General features: G+C 41.3%; 1 protein-coding gene and 1 long non-coding RNA gene across 2 annotated transcripts in view; one reads left to right on the top strand and one right to left on the bottom strand.

Annotated features, from left to right (window-relative positions):
* The window catches only part of LOC115588980 (uncharacterized), a 654,211-nt gene that overhangs the window by 491,282 nt on the left and 147,328 nt on the right, over positions 1–15,601 (bottom strand). The window lies entirely within an intron of this gene.
* On the top strand, positions 1,383–3,555 carry LOC115588992 (uncharacterized). Its single transcript, XR_003985435.1, has 2 exons — positions 1,383–2,461; positions 2,642–3,555. It is a non-coding gene; the product is annotated as an uncharacterized LOC115588992 (long non-coding RNA).

A 15,601-nucleotide genomic window follows, 5' to 3' on the forward strand; every position in this document is an offset into this window, starting at 1 on the left:
AAATAAAAAGCCAGTTGTTAAAATGTATAAATAATTTCTGTTTAAAATGTTCGAATTTCATGGGTTCCGAATGTTTAAAATAAGTTAAAGTCATTCTTATTATGTGTGAGAGTTCATGACCTCTAAGAGATTTAAACTTCCGGGTTGACCGGAGCGTGAACAGTGTTGCCAGATTTGGCGGTTTTCCGCCTTTTGTTGACGCCAGGCGGGAAAAAAATACATTGGGCGGGTGAATACAATTTGGGCTGCTTTGTCCACATTTGGCGAGTTGTTAATATTGTGAAAACAGCCCCCACCCCCCCCCCCCCCTCCCACACACACACACACACACACACACACACACACACACAAGGGTGTCTGGCAACTTCGTTGTTTGGGCTGGTTTTTCGTGGATTGGGCGGGTTCTAAGATGTGATTGGGCTGAAAACTGTCAATCCGATATGGCAACACTGAGCGTGAAGAAGAAGGAGCTAGAGTTAATGGCGTAGAGCAGCTGACACTGGACTGTGTGTCGTCAGTGTCGTGTTTTATCAATAACGGACGGTGAACTATTGTCGGATGACGTGCTTTGAGTGTGTGAGTTGGACTCTCCATCGCAGTCGAAGTGTTTGTGTTTTATTAGACACGAAGCAAGTTCGGCTAAGCTAGAGCTAAGCTAGCAGGAGCTAGCCTAACGGCACGGTCATTGTCGAGAGGAGGCCTGCGCTGTCGGGAGGAGCTTTGCCGGGTCGCCACGGAGAGTGTCGCGGACGGACGGCGCTTCGCTGCTGCAGAGGGACACGGAGGTTTATCGCTGCGAGCATTTTGTTTTTACAAACTAACCTCGCCTCATAACGAGGCAGTGACCTCCTATTTGCTCGGAGCCATGTCTGCAAGTCCAGATTTACATGATGCCGATAGTGACTGTTGCCGTTGCAGCCACAAGAGACTCGGTGCTGGGGGATTTAAGTGGTCTGGCATGGTCACTGCCAGCCAATGGCCGCTGAAACTGAATGTTTGTGCCGCCAGGAGGACTCGGACGTGTTTTGTCAGTGCCTGGACGCTATGCTGGACGCGGAAAGTTGCTGCATAAAGACTGGAGAGGGGGTGAGTTGTGATTTCGTCTCGTTTCAGTAGAAACCAGGCAACGCTATCAGATGTTTGATGCCTCCTATTGTGTGCTGGAACCTTGTTTGTACTGCTGATGAAGTTTGATGCGGTCCTGAGCGTTATTTGTGGCTATGAGTGGCTTGCGCGTGGATTAATAGACTGCGGTTTGTGTTATCTTTGCTTAAGTTGCTACAGCCAGTGAAGCTAACGTTAGCGGTCAGCAGACTCGATCTCTCGTGTGTGTGTGTGTGTGTGTGTGTGTGGGGGGGGGGGGGGGGGGGGGGGGGGGGGGGTGTCACGGTGCGTTAGACCATGGATTAAATTTACGCCGGAATACTGCTATCAGTCGCTAAAGGCGAGGTGCTTTACGCTGGGGGTATCACCCCCCTCCCGAATAACATCCAACACAGCAAAGATGGTTAGAGTTCACATTAACGTTACCACAACTGAATACAGACACAGCTAACGGAAAAATAACCCGGCACTGCTAGAATTTGATCAATCAACTGATCTGATCTATCAAAGTGTGTATCATAAGTGACTAGTAAGTAAGAGTAAGTATTTAATCAGGTGAAAATGGCTAGCTAGCTAGCTTAAAAAAAAAAAAAAAACTAGTTAGAGCAACGCGGAAAACCGGCCGAGTCGCAGAGCGAGGTCACGTTTTAAGTAATAACTAAGACACAACTATTCAGCTACCACATTAAGCTACCAACAGTAGATGTTGTGGGATAGTGATTTAAGATTTACTTACCATTTACATAGGTTTCCCTTGTATCCAGCTGGAGAGTGACTGATGTTTGCCTCAGCCTGTCCAGATCTAAAGCCCGCACAAATCCGAAGACCGCGAATATCTTCAACCCAATCTGTTGGGTCAAAATATTTAAAATATGTAACCCACTCTGTTGGGTCAAAATATTTAAAATTATTTGACCCAACCTTGGATAAAAACAAACCAATCAGCTCAAAATCCACAGCTACCCAGCCGATGGGTTATGAAAACAACCCAGCATTTTTTAGTGTGTAGTGAATGTGACACAGACCTCCTATCAGGCAGAGGAGAACCACAACATCACACTGGAATGGACGTTCACAACCACAGCTGACACTTCCCCCGACTCACTTTATATCTTCTGTGAGATGAAAGCTGATCTCAAAGTCTCAGTCCTGTTTGAACTACGTGGAGGTGTTGAGGTCCCAGAGTCTCAGGATCAACAGTTTGTAGGACGAGTCCAGTGGGACAAAGACGTCCTCAGAGACGGACGACTCAGACTTCATGTGTCCAGACTCAGGACTGAGGACTCAGGACAGTACCTGTGTGATGTGAGGACAAACTATGGTGTGGACTTTGGTGAATGTCAGCTCAACGTCTCTGGTAAGTTGGTTAAGTAGAAGTCAGTAGAACTTTATTAACAGGTTCAATTCAGCAGCTTTTTTGGATCAATAAGAACCTGAAGAAAAGTAGTGAGGATGACCACAATCCTTCACTTCATTCTCACAGTATCTGAGAAATATGTCACAACTTCAGCTGTTCTGTTGTTTGGTCTCTTTACAGCAGCGAGGGATCCACCAGAACCTCAGAGACCCAACACAGCAAGTCGAGGAAGGATCGGCCTCTACTGTGTTCTGACAGCAACAGTGGTAGTTGTGTTGGTTGTTTGTTACCTTTTACTTATTCACCATCTGTCTGAGAAACAGAAGTCCTGCAGAGGATTTAAGAAAAGTTACAGCTCAGCAGGACGAGAGGAAAAACATTTATCAACACTGTAAATGAGACGGTTAAATCACATGGTGCCTTCATGTTGTTCAGTAAGTGTCCTGATATAAGAGTCAGAGGAGATGAACAATGATGGAGTTGATGGAGGAAACGTTGTTCTTCACCTTCAGATCTGAAAACTGCTCTGTGAGAAACATGTTGATCTAGAATACCATGTTTATGTTACAACTGTATATATGTTACATTTATAAACTGTCTGGTCAAAAGAAACGTCACCACCTGGAGTTAACTAAGCAAATAGGTCAGAAACATCCATTGGATAATTACTGCAGGGATTATATGTTTCAGATGGCAACACGTTATTTAACTAACTGATGAATTGATTTTCGTTTCTTAAACAACCATGTGTGAAGACATTTCCTCTGATTATTGGGCTGCATCAAACAAAGAAAACATCTAATAAGATTACTGAAACCACTAAAATTGGGTCAAGAAACGTCCAATGCATCATTAAAACCTGGAAGAACAGTGTAGAACCATCAACTTCCAGGAAGAAATGTGGTCGGAAATCTATCTTGAATGATCGTTACCAGAGATCACTTAAACGTTTTAGTTAAATCAAAACTCAACAATAGAGATCACAGCTTTGTTTAATAGTGAAAGTAAGAACATTTCCACACAAAATGTGAAGAGAACTCAAGGGACTGGATCTGTGTAGTCTTCAGAAAACACTTATCAGTGAGGCTAACTGGAACATAAAGATTGGACTCTGGAGTGGATGGAAGAAGGTCATGTGGTCTGATGAGTCCAGATTGACCCTGTTCCACAGTGATGGGAGCATCAGGGTCAGCAGAGAGGCAGATGAAGTGATGTACCCATCATGCTTAGTGTCTACTGTAGCTGCCTGTTGGGGCCATGTTATGATCTGGGGTTGATTCAGTTGGTCAGGTCAGCTGACTACCTGAATATACTGAATGAGCAGGCTTTTCCATCAGTGCTCTTCTTCTTCCCTGATGACACACTGTGTTCCAGGATGTGTTGAGACTTCACACAGCAGCTTGACTCTCCCATCATCAACACAAGATGTTGGTGAACAATTAAAGCAACTCTGGACGGAAAGAAATGTTGTGACATTGATCAGCTGATCAGAACGATGCCGCGGAGAAACTGGCTGTAATCAAAGCTAAAAGTGGTTCAACTAAATATTAGGAGTGTGATTTTTATTTGGAGCCAGACAGAATGTAGTGATGGGAACGGCAGTTCTTTTTACTGTACTGAATCTCTAGAATCTGTTCATTAAAATGATTCGTTCAAAAGATTCGTTCACCGAATCGTTCAGTGCCCTCCAACTCCCTGAACTGATGAGCAGCCAAACGATCGGTCATTCAGTTCATTAATCAGCCCTGAGGTTCACTTTCACTTACTGAGGGACGGTGCGTTCACAGACTATAGTACACAATCATTTGTGGGAGACACAGTGCTGCTTTGAGTGGTATACATGCACTAAAATTATTACATGGTGAAAGTGTCCTCAGTGCACAGTAGCATCACTTAACATGATGCTACACGGATGTTAGCAACACAGCGCTATTTTTAGCAGTACAGTTACTGAACGTGAACCACCTCCTCTGCCCTGAGTGAGTGAGTGAGTGACACAGCGTCACTTTCAGCACAGAACATGAACGTGAATCACGTCCTCACAGTTCTCTGTGTGAGTCACAGTTCCACTCCCGGCCGGCCGAGCTCAACTGAACTGAGAAAGGAACGAATCAGTTCATGAAGTGATTCCGTTCACTTAGTTCACTCAAAAGATTTGTTCGTTCGAACGACACGTTCGTGACCGACACAACACTAACTAATGTTATATTGATATTTTTCTACGTGATGTATTAATTTAATTAGTAAATATGACATCATGATTCATCTCTCCTGTACTGGACTCCTGCAGGATGTCATGAAGCTTCAGCTGAACTGACCTGCTTGTTGTATGATGTTACAGACACACAGGAAGTGATGTCTTAATATGTTTTATTTTAAGAAATTGTAAATAAATCAATTTATATGAGAAATGTTGTTTTTTATTATCATGGTATCATTTGGTTTCACATAAACATGAAACAAAATAGATATTATTTTCTGAAAATATATCATATGACACATGAAACCCCTTTATATCCTGTTTCTATTATGTATTTTGTTCCATGTATTTTATCATGTTCACTTTGTTGTGATTTGTTAACACTGGTGTTAAAGATAAAGGATTTCTACTTTATTCAGGAGAGTCTGCTTGTTGTTGTTCCTGAAGACATCTAACATGAGAGGAAAATGAAGCCTCCTCAGCTGCAGTCATGTATTAATGTCAGCAGGGGGCTCCAGTGGTTACCAACCTGTGACAACATGTGGATCAGCTGCTGCTGCTGCTGCTGCTGCTGCAGAGAAGATCAGATACATCATCAGCTGTGAGCTTCACTTTGATTTACTCTCAGTCTGTGCAGGAAGAGGAGGATCAGTGGAACATAAAGAGTGTGTTGCTCTTGGTTTCTTCACCTTAATGACAGCTGACAATATCTTGGACCTCATTAAAGAGTCTTATAAAACATGACATGTACTGTTTGTAGGCCTGCAGGTGATTTTCCAACACATGTCTTTGTGTTTCCAGTCTGACACAAAGTCTCTCTGAGTCTTCTTGAGAAAACATGAAGTGAAGTCAGTTACAAACTGCTTTACAGGCCACGTTAATGACCAGTGACATCACAGTGGTGAAGACTGCAGGTTTAGGTCCAGTTAAAGATCCTCTTCAGGTCTGAACAGACAGAGGTCAGAACCAGACTGAGAAGAGAACAGTCACATATATATGAGACTCAGTTGTAGTTGAGCTCAGTCATCAGACAGAGAGTCCTCCAGTCCACTGAAGACTTCTTCTACAACAACATGAAGCCTCAGAGACTTTTTACTGCTCACAACCTGCTCTGGATCAGATGTGACGTCATCAACCACTGAACAGTCATTAACATGGTAATCATGTAATATGTCAATTAAAATCATACAGTTACATTCACCTTTAAAGTGTTACCATAATAAATGCAGGTGTTGTGACTGTTAACTTCCAGTAATGAAAGTTCTACAGAGGGAGTGTGGGAGGAGGGAGGGACTGATATCTCTTCTTCAATCTGAAGAACTCATAGGAATATAAAGGAGGAGGCGGGGCTTGGCTCCTGCTGTCATCAGACTGTAGATAAACAGAGCAGCAGGAATTAGCAGGGTATTCAGAACAGGACCAGACCTGCAGAGAAGAGATGATATCCAAAGTCTGCCTGGTATCTTTGTGTTATTCACATCACTGAAATGCACTGACATGCCTTTCTATAACTACAGCCTACAGCTCTGACTACAGTCTTTACTTGGACTGCAGCCAACACATCACTATTATATATCACTCTCAAACTCTCCTGAACACAGCAGCATCACTGTCGGATACATTTAAACATAAATAAAACTTCAGATCAAACTTGTTTCCATCAGGAGAAAAGTGGAGTGTTTCCCATCATGCACTGTGTTCTGTGGAGAGAAGATAAACATCTGCAGCTTCTTTATAATTTAATTGTGATGCTTCACACACAGATAGATATATACCAGAGGAAGATGGAACAGATACAATATAAACTGTGATTTCACTCTGAAGCTGTGCAGGAAACTGTAAACGAGAACACAGAGACGTAGTCAGAGCAGTGTGGCTGTGAAGTGAAAAAGATTCAATCTGTCTGACTAAAGAAGGAGAAATTGTATCATAATGTATAACATGCTGAGACTTTTCACTTCTGCAGAGTCACCTGGAATGAAATTATCTATGGTTTAGGTAAGTGATACTCATCAGAAAAGCAATGGGGACTGAACTGATAACAGTTTGTTTCCAGTTCAGTAAAGCGCTTCATGCGATAGCTGTAAAGATGCTGCAGATTATTCTCTCCTCTCCACAGAACACAGTGCATGATGTTAACAAGTTTGATCTGCAGGTTTACTTATATTTAGATGTAACTACATGATTTTAAATGACCTATTAATTATTAGCACTGTACTGTGAGTTGAGTTAACAAGAAGATCCACTGTGTTGACAATATGTTGTAGACAGAGTTTCTCAGAGTTTATACAGCTTATCTTAACACAACAAGTAGCAAAGTTGATCACTTTCTTAATGTCCAGCATCTTTCTCTGGAAACAGACGACGACACACATGAATCATTGATGCTTTCTTTCAAATTCAACATTAAAAACATTCAGATGTTTGTTTGTGGCCTCGTCACTGTCAGAGTCTGTCTGCTTCCTGTTTGTGCCTCCTTGTTAATTCTGCTGACATTATAGAGGAATTAATTAATTGGTTAAATCAAATCATGTAGTTACATTCAAACATAACACAACTTCAGATCAAACTTCGTTCCATCAGGAGAAAAGTGGAGTGTTTCCCATCATGCAATGTCCTAAAATTCACCTGAAGTCGCTACATGACGTCATCACCTAATTTGCATAAGCGGCGATGTGTATTTAGCTGTAATGGGCGCTGTAGGAGAGACACAAAGTGAGTAAAACACCCTTCATATGTTTAAAACTACAACTGAACTCATCTTAGTGCAGTGATTTATTTTAGACAAAAACAATTTTACATTTATGTCGGCCAGGAACATTCTACCAGAAACATCATGTCCACCTGTAGAAATCTTAGTGAGAAGGTTTAATTGATGAAAGTAAACAGAGTCAGAGTTTACAGTTTATCTTAAAGCTGCAGTCTGTAGTTTTGAGAATAAAGTGGATTTAGTGCCTCATGCAGATCTCTGTAGATATCCAGAGTAACAAACACTATTCCTCACATTGTAATCATTACCTGATGTAACGTCATGCTGCCTTTCTGATGTTACGTTACAAGTAACGTGTTACAGCTGAAAGCTGCACTGACCACAGATCTGCACACACAGACTGACTGAAGACACAAGACCAGAATGTTACTGCAGCATAAGATATTAAATACATTCATATAGAGGATGATTCATGAGAGAGAAAGACTCCTGCAGGAGGTCATGAAGCTTCAGCTGAACTGATCTGCTTGTTCTCATGTGTTGTATGATGTTACAGACACACAGGAAGTGATGTCATCATGTATTTAATCTTACTCTTTGTCTTCTGATGAACATTGTTACAATGCGCTGACTTTACTGATGTTCTGTTTATAATGTGAACATACTGTAAATAAATCCTTTAATATGAGAGAAGCTGTTTTTATTTCAGTTTTTGCCTAATGTTTAAACACTAAAAGTGGTTGCTATGCCCAAAGCATCACAACCTCTAACTTTGGTGACCATGCCCTAAACAAAAGCAACAACCCTGCAACACAATATATGCTTTGCACTGTGTTTGAAATTCTCCAACACACTTCTTGCAAAACACTACACACTGTTTTTTACATGAGGCACATTGTTCAAAAAGGAAGAAACACATCAATTTAAAATACAGAACACAACTAAAATTAGAAAAGCACACAGACTCACACACATGAAAACACTTAAAATCTAGTTGTAGACCAATCAGTCTAAGCCATAGCACTACAAATACACCCAGTTGTTGAAAAACCTGCGCTAAACTGCCCTCTTGGGTGGAAAAAACACACTAAACTGGCCCCTTGGCTGATTAAAACATGATAAACTGCCCTCTTGGGAGGCAAAAACGCGTGCTAAAGTGCCCTCTTGGAAAGCAAAAACGTGTGCTAAAGTGCCCTCCTGGTTGGCTGGTTAAAACATGATAAACTGTCCACTTGGGTGGCAAAAAGGGCGTCTTTAAGTGCCCTCCTCATTGGCAAAACCTCGTAGGTGAAAATAAGGGTTAACCCTAACCTCATTTAATTGCTCTCTTGGGCGGTTAAAACAAGTTTAAGCGCACTCCCGGTTGGCAAAACATGATAACCTGCCCTCTAGTCTTGGGTGGTATAAACACGTGCTTAAATAACCTCGTGGTTGGTAAAACACAAGTGCTCTCTTGGGTGGAAAAACACACTAAACTGCTGCCAAAATGACTCTGGGAAAGCTTGCATGCCTTAATTGAATCAATTAAGGCATGCAGAGTTTTCCCAGAGTCATTTTATGGTCTCAACAAGTTAAACCCTGTTAATGTTCAATAGACTTTGTATGGCCATTAGCCCATATTTTCAGTTTTTTTTTTTATTTATTTAATTATTTATTTATTTTTTGCAAACGGCTGATGGGCTGATAAACTTTCTAGATTTTATTTTCAATTTACAATTTAGGCTAGGTCAGTTCGATTCATTGCATTTAGTAAATTATGGAATAAATTGATTGCAGCTAGATAGATGGTAACTTAAGTTTTAAGAACACATTCCCGTTGTTAAAATAAGTCCATTCCATCCATTTAAGTATTCAGTTTTAGACACACTATCTCTCAAATGGTCACGTCAGTGAGGACTTAATACTGACTGAGGTGCAACCCTGCATCCTACTGCTGTGTGAGGTAGGCAGCTAATAAAGCAAGCTGTCTATTAAGTTACCAATTTTGCATTACTTAATACTAGTGTATGTAGCCTGGAAGTGCTATTATTAGGTAGAGATGCCTATCACATGTTTAAGCCTATGCTGAGGAGCTAGCCTAGCTAAGTCTTGCGGGAATAGCTTTTTAAAGCTAGCCAGTAAAATTAAAAGTGGGGTTAGCATTGCACATCAGGGTTGCCGCCAGGTTTAAGTTGACCCCCCGACAGGCTAAGCATTTGGGATTTTTTATTCTATTTTAATTTTTAAAAACGCTTTTCTTTAAAATACCTTTTTAAGTGCACAGCTCAGTTGGAAACATATACAGTGGCTTGCAAAAGTATTCGACCCCCTTGAACTTTTCCAAATTTTGTCACGTTACAACCACAAACGTAATTGTATTTTAATGGGATTTCATGTGATAGACCAACACAAAGTGGTGCATAATTGTGAAGTGGAAGGAAAATTATACAAGGTTTTCAAACATTTTTAAAAATAGAAAAGTGTGATGTGCAAAAGTATTCACCCCCCTTTACTCTGATACACTTAAATAAAATCCAGTGCAACCAGTTGCCTTCAGAAGTCACCTAATTAGTAAATGGAGTCCACCTGTGTGTAATCTAATCTCAGTGTAAATACAGCTGATCTGTGAAGGCCTCAGAGGTTTGTTAGAGAACATTGTTGAACAAACAGCATCATGAAGCCCAAGGAACACACCGGACAGGTCAGGGATAAAGTTGTGGAGAAGTTTAAAGCATGGTTAGGATATGGAAAAATATCCCAAGCTTTGAACATCTCACAGAGCACTGTTTAATCCATGGGATGGGAAGATGGATGGAGCCAAATACAGGACAATCTTAGAAGAAAACCTGTTAGAGTCTGCAAAAGACTTGAGACTGGGGCAGATTTTCACCTTCCAGCCAGACAACGAGCCTAAACATACAGCCAGAGCTCCAATGGAATGGTTTAGATCAAAGAATATTCATGTGTTAGAACAGCCCTGTCAAAGTCCAGACCTAAATCCAAGTGAGAATCTTTGGCATATGTGCATCGCTGGTAGAGACTTACCCCAAAAGACTTGCAGCTGTCATTGCAGGGAAAGGTTGGTTCTACAAACTATTGACTCAGGGGGGTTAATACTTTTGCACACCACACTTTTCTGTTTTTTGTTTTTTTAAATGTTTAAAAACCATGTATCATTTTCCTTCCACTTCACAATTACACACCACTTTGTGTTGGTCTATCACATAAAACCCCATTAAAATACATTTACATTTATGGTGACAAAATGACAAGACATGACAAAATGTGGAAAAGTTCAAGGGGGTGAATACTTTTGCAAGCCACTGTATGTCCATGCTTCATCATAGTTTGTTTCTTTGAGGTGTCAAATAAATATTTTAAATGTGTATTGTTCCCTGTGTTTTTATCACAGAGCCCTATTGGGTGAAGAAAACAAACTAAACTCCAGAAGACTGTTAAGACCAAGAAATACTATGAAACATTACTGTTGCAATGACTTTTATGTTGGGCCCCTTTTTGATCTATATTGATCCAGAACTATATCTCACAGAACCAGTTTGGATTATCTGGTGCTAATATGGTGTTAAAATGCACTAGAATACAGGAAATGGCATCTACTTCATTGAAAATGTTCTGGGGGACCCCCAGACCCCCTAGAGTTTTATTTCCTTCATACATCCATGTCTCTGTGTGTTCTTCACAGTCCAATGTTGAATCTACACAGTTCTCATGAATGCTGATCCTAACTACAAATTAACTTGAGTAGTCTGTCTCGTTAGTCTGTTTTAAGGCTATATAACATATAAACATGTCTAAAGTGCCCTCGGCAACACACGGAACTTAGTGCCCTCTTCAGTGGCGAGAACGCGCTGTATGTGCCCTTTTTTTTTCTTTTCGCCCCTGCCCTTGAAAAAGTCTGTGCACGCCACTGCTTACTGAACAACATGAAGGCACGATGTGATGATGTAACCGTCTCATTTACAGTGTTGATAAATGTTTATCCTCTCGTCCTGCTGAGCTGGAACTTTTCTTAAATCCTCTTCAGGACTTCTGTTTCTTAGGGGCCATCCAGACGAGAACGCTCTTTTGCAAAAACGCACATGTATTGCATCGTTTTGGCCGACCGTCCACACAGATCCTGAAAACGCACTTTTTTGAAAACGGGTCTCAGGGTGGAAAAATCTGAAAACACAGCCCTCCCGTTTTCGTGTGGACAGCGAATCCACATACTTTCCAAAACGATGACGCCATCGCCCCACCCTGCAACGTCTCATTACAACAACAACAACAACAATGGTGGACTACATGCTTGTGCTCGTGCCGCATTGTGCTTGAGCCTTTCTTGCATCTTACTCGCCTTATATTTGAGGCACAGCAGCAGCTCGACCTCATTAACGGTCCATACGAACGATTCTGGTTTCCTTGTACTAGCCATTTTCATTTTCTTCTTGTTGTGTTCGGTCTCTCCGTCTACTGTCTGTTTGTTTACAGCGTGTAAGCCACCTATAGGCTGGAATATAAACCACAGCATTTTCGGTCGTTTTCAGTGGATCCGTAGGGACGCAATTATATTTGAAACGATGCCGAGGAAGACGGGGGGGAAAAAGATCGTTTTTGTCCGTGTGGACGGAGCCTTAGATGGACAATGAATAAATAAAAAGGTAACAAACAAACAACACAGCTACCACTGTTTGTGTCAGTCCCTGTACACAGTAGAGGCTGATCCTTCCTCGACTTGCTGTGTTGGATCTCTCAGGTTTGGGTTGATCCCTCGCTGCTGTAAAAAGACCAAACAACAGAACAGTTTGATTGTGGATTGTGGTCGTCCTCAATACTTTTCTTCAGGTTCTTCTTGATCCAAAAATAGCTGCTGAATTGAACCTGTTAATAAAGTTCTACTGACTTCTACTCAACCAACTTACCAGAGACGTTGAGCTGACATTCACTATAGTTCACACCATAGTTTGTCCTCACATCACACAGGTACTGTCCTGAGTCCTCAGTCCTGAGTCTGGACACATGAAGTCTGAGTCGTCCGTCTCTGAGGACGTCTTTGTCCCACTGGACTCGTCCTACAAACTGTTGATCCCGAGACTCTGGGATCACAACACCTCCACGTATTTCAAACAGGACTGAGACTTTGTCATCAGTTTTCATCTCACAGAAGATAAAAAGTGAGTCATGGGAAGTGTCAGCTGTGGTTGTGAACGTCCATTCCAGTGTGATGTCGTGGTTCTCCTCTGCCTGATAGGAGGTCTGTGTCACATTCACTACAAATGTTCCTGTTGAGGAGACAGAGAGGGAAAGTGAGGAGCAGACACACTGACAGCTTTAACATGGCAGCCTTTAAACTCCATCTCCATGTTTGTGTGGACAGTTTAGTGACGTCTCAGAGCTGCAGAGGCTCATCAACATCAGCTGTTTGCTCACATGTGGGCCACTTTAACTGCTTCATTGAATCACAGTGTCAGAAAGTGAAGCTGTAAACTGACCACAGACACAGTTGAGGCTGATGAGCAGCAGGATCCTGCAGATCATCTTCTCCCTGTGAGAGGAGACAGAGGTGAAGAGTCATGTGATCACAGTTCAGTCCTCACATGTACCACAACCAACATCTACAGTCTGTCTTTAGTCTTCTAAACACTCCTCTGTCTTCATCATGCTCATCATCACACACAAGGACTTCCTGACTGGACACAGTCTGGATGCTATAGCTAAGCTGCTGTGTTGTTCTTCTGACACAAGATGGCACCAGTGGTTACAGTGTCCACCATCAGCAGGAAACATGACAACATGTGGATTCAGCTGCAGACAACAACATGTAGCTGCCACATGAAACACTGCAGAACCAGTGCTGCTCCTACACACACATGGAAGTTGTGTATCTGGAACATGGTGACATGTTGTCAGTGTTTAACACTGATACATTACAAACACATATAAACAGAGTCTCCATATAAAGTCATGAGACAACAACTGCTAATAAACACAAACAGGCTCCTGTTGTTGTCAGCTCTCAGTAGCAACAACAAGTGGACATGATGTTTCTGTTATAACATCCCTCACACAGCTGACTGATCCAGCTGATGTGAACAGACACAGAGGAGATCACTTATAAAGTGTTCAGGTGACTAAAGACCAGGGGCCGTATTTTTAAAGATTCTTAGTGCAAAGAGTTGCTCCTAGTGGCCAAATTCTAAAAAATTCTTAGAATCATGATGTTTTCTTAGAATTTCCCCTAAGAGTGAAGATTAGATCCTAGTAAAGAATAAAAGCTATTCCTAAAGAATCCTAGCTCTTAAGAGAGCTCCTAAGGTGTGATCTGCTAAGAGCAGGGAAGAGGACTTTCAGCAGCTTAGGAGTTCTCTAAGCAGAGGACAAAATGACGGACGGAAGAGGCAGGAGAGATATTCTCCAAACACTGGATGACAGTGAATTAATGAAACGCTACAGATTGGATTGTGCAGGAATCATGTTTGTGGTTGATCTCATTAGAGATGCACTTACTTCTCCAACCCAACGCCACAATGCAATCCCACCCGAAATTAAAGTCATCACAACACTGCTTCTTATAGGCGGGTCAGTAATCACAGACATTGATGAAAGCTGAGCCATTTCACCCTCGTTAATACCAAATTGAGTTGAAATGTTTAAAGTTGAAAGTGCAAAAAATACCAGCATGGCAATTAATATTAGCAAATAAATATAACTATCACTATGTGAATTCTGTGCAAGTGGGCCTAAGTTTTCACACATTTTGTAGGATAATTTTCAAGTATAGCTTACTATTCATTTAACAGATATTTTCTTTTATGTGAAATATGATTTACAATTACACAGTCTTCATAAGATTAGATTCTATAATTAAGTTTATCGATTTGAGGGTCCATCCTTTGCCCATTATCACCAAAAGTATATTTTTTATCTAGCTTTTAGGATCAACCAATCACAGCTTTTGAAATGATGACTCATACCTAGCAACGGGGTCAACCACACCTCCTCACTAGATAGGAGTTTTTGTCCGTTCCTTGCTCAGAGTTCTCTGAGAATGTTCTGGAATCACTCCTAAGCTAGGACTCCTTGCTAGGAATTTTTAGGTTAAGTTAGGAGCTCTCTAAGAAGATTCTCAGAATCTTTAGGAATACAGGCCCAGGGGGCCGTTTCACAAAGAATCTTCAGGCTAAAAGTAGCTCCTAACAGGCGAATTTAGGAGCAACTCCTAAAAATAATGGGCGTGTCAGTCGTATCTTTAGGACTCCTAATTTATGAAAATGAGAGTCATTCACAAAACATTTTAAGCCTTAAAGTAGCACCTAAGTCTGGGAGACCATAGAAGTAGTCCAGAGGACTCCTAACTCGCTAAGACCTGGTCACAGCCGAATGTTCTGGAGAAGCTAAATAACAGGGAGTTATTAAAACGATGTCGGATGGACCGTGAAGGGATTGAAGTTGTGGTTGAGTTGGTGAGGGACGCAATAACGTCCCCAACCAACCGAAACAATCCAGTAACGCTGATAATGTTTGGCAACACTCTGTTGGGAAATGCAGCTCTAGATAGATAGATAGATTCTTTATTTATCCCGAGGGAAATGCAAGTGTCCAGTAGCATACAAATAAAATGTAAAATATAAAGTATTATATATAAAATGAATATAAAATGAACAGTAGCTGCAGTAAACGGTGCAGTATGGTAGACAGTGCAAATAGAGTGAAACAGTGCAAATAGAAGTGGAAATTGTCCATTGTCTATTATCTATTGTCCTCTCTGCCAGCTCTTCGCACTTAGAAATTATCCCACCACGTACTGTTTGGTGCGGCGCATTCACACAGGATAAGCAAAGTCTGTGTTTTAACTTGTATTTACTGACATTATCACCGGGTCGATCGAACCGGAGCTCTTACTGGAGCAGCACAACTGTTAGATATGGATATTTTTAATATAATAACTGGTGAGCCTGTTGAAAGATGGAAGAATGTTCCTTACCGCATGCTGCCATGCATGTAATCCATCTAATCATCTTTCGAGATTTCACTCCTCTGATGAGCCTCCTGAATTTGCACCCAAAATGCTGTCAAAACTTTCATTTATAATTCTCAACGCAGCCTCCTAATTCTCAACCGGGAAAAAGGCAGGAAAAAGGTGGAAAACACAAAAAACCTTAAGAAAAACAAAAAACGACCCCAAATCACAGAGATGCCGATTTGCAAGGGACTAATATTATCACATGACCTCTGTGTTTGGTGAAATAGG

The sequence above is a fragment of the Sparus aurata genome, chromosome 10 (assembly GCF_900880675.1).
Source record: "Sparus aurata chromosome 10, fSpaAur1.1, whole genome shotgun sequence".
NCBI lineage: Eukaryota > Metazoa > Chordata > Actinopteri > Spariformes > Sparidae > Sparus > Sparus aurata.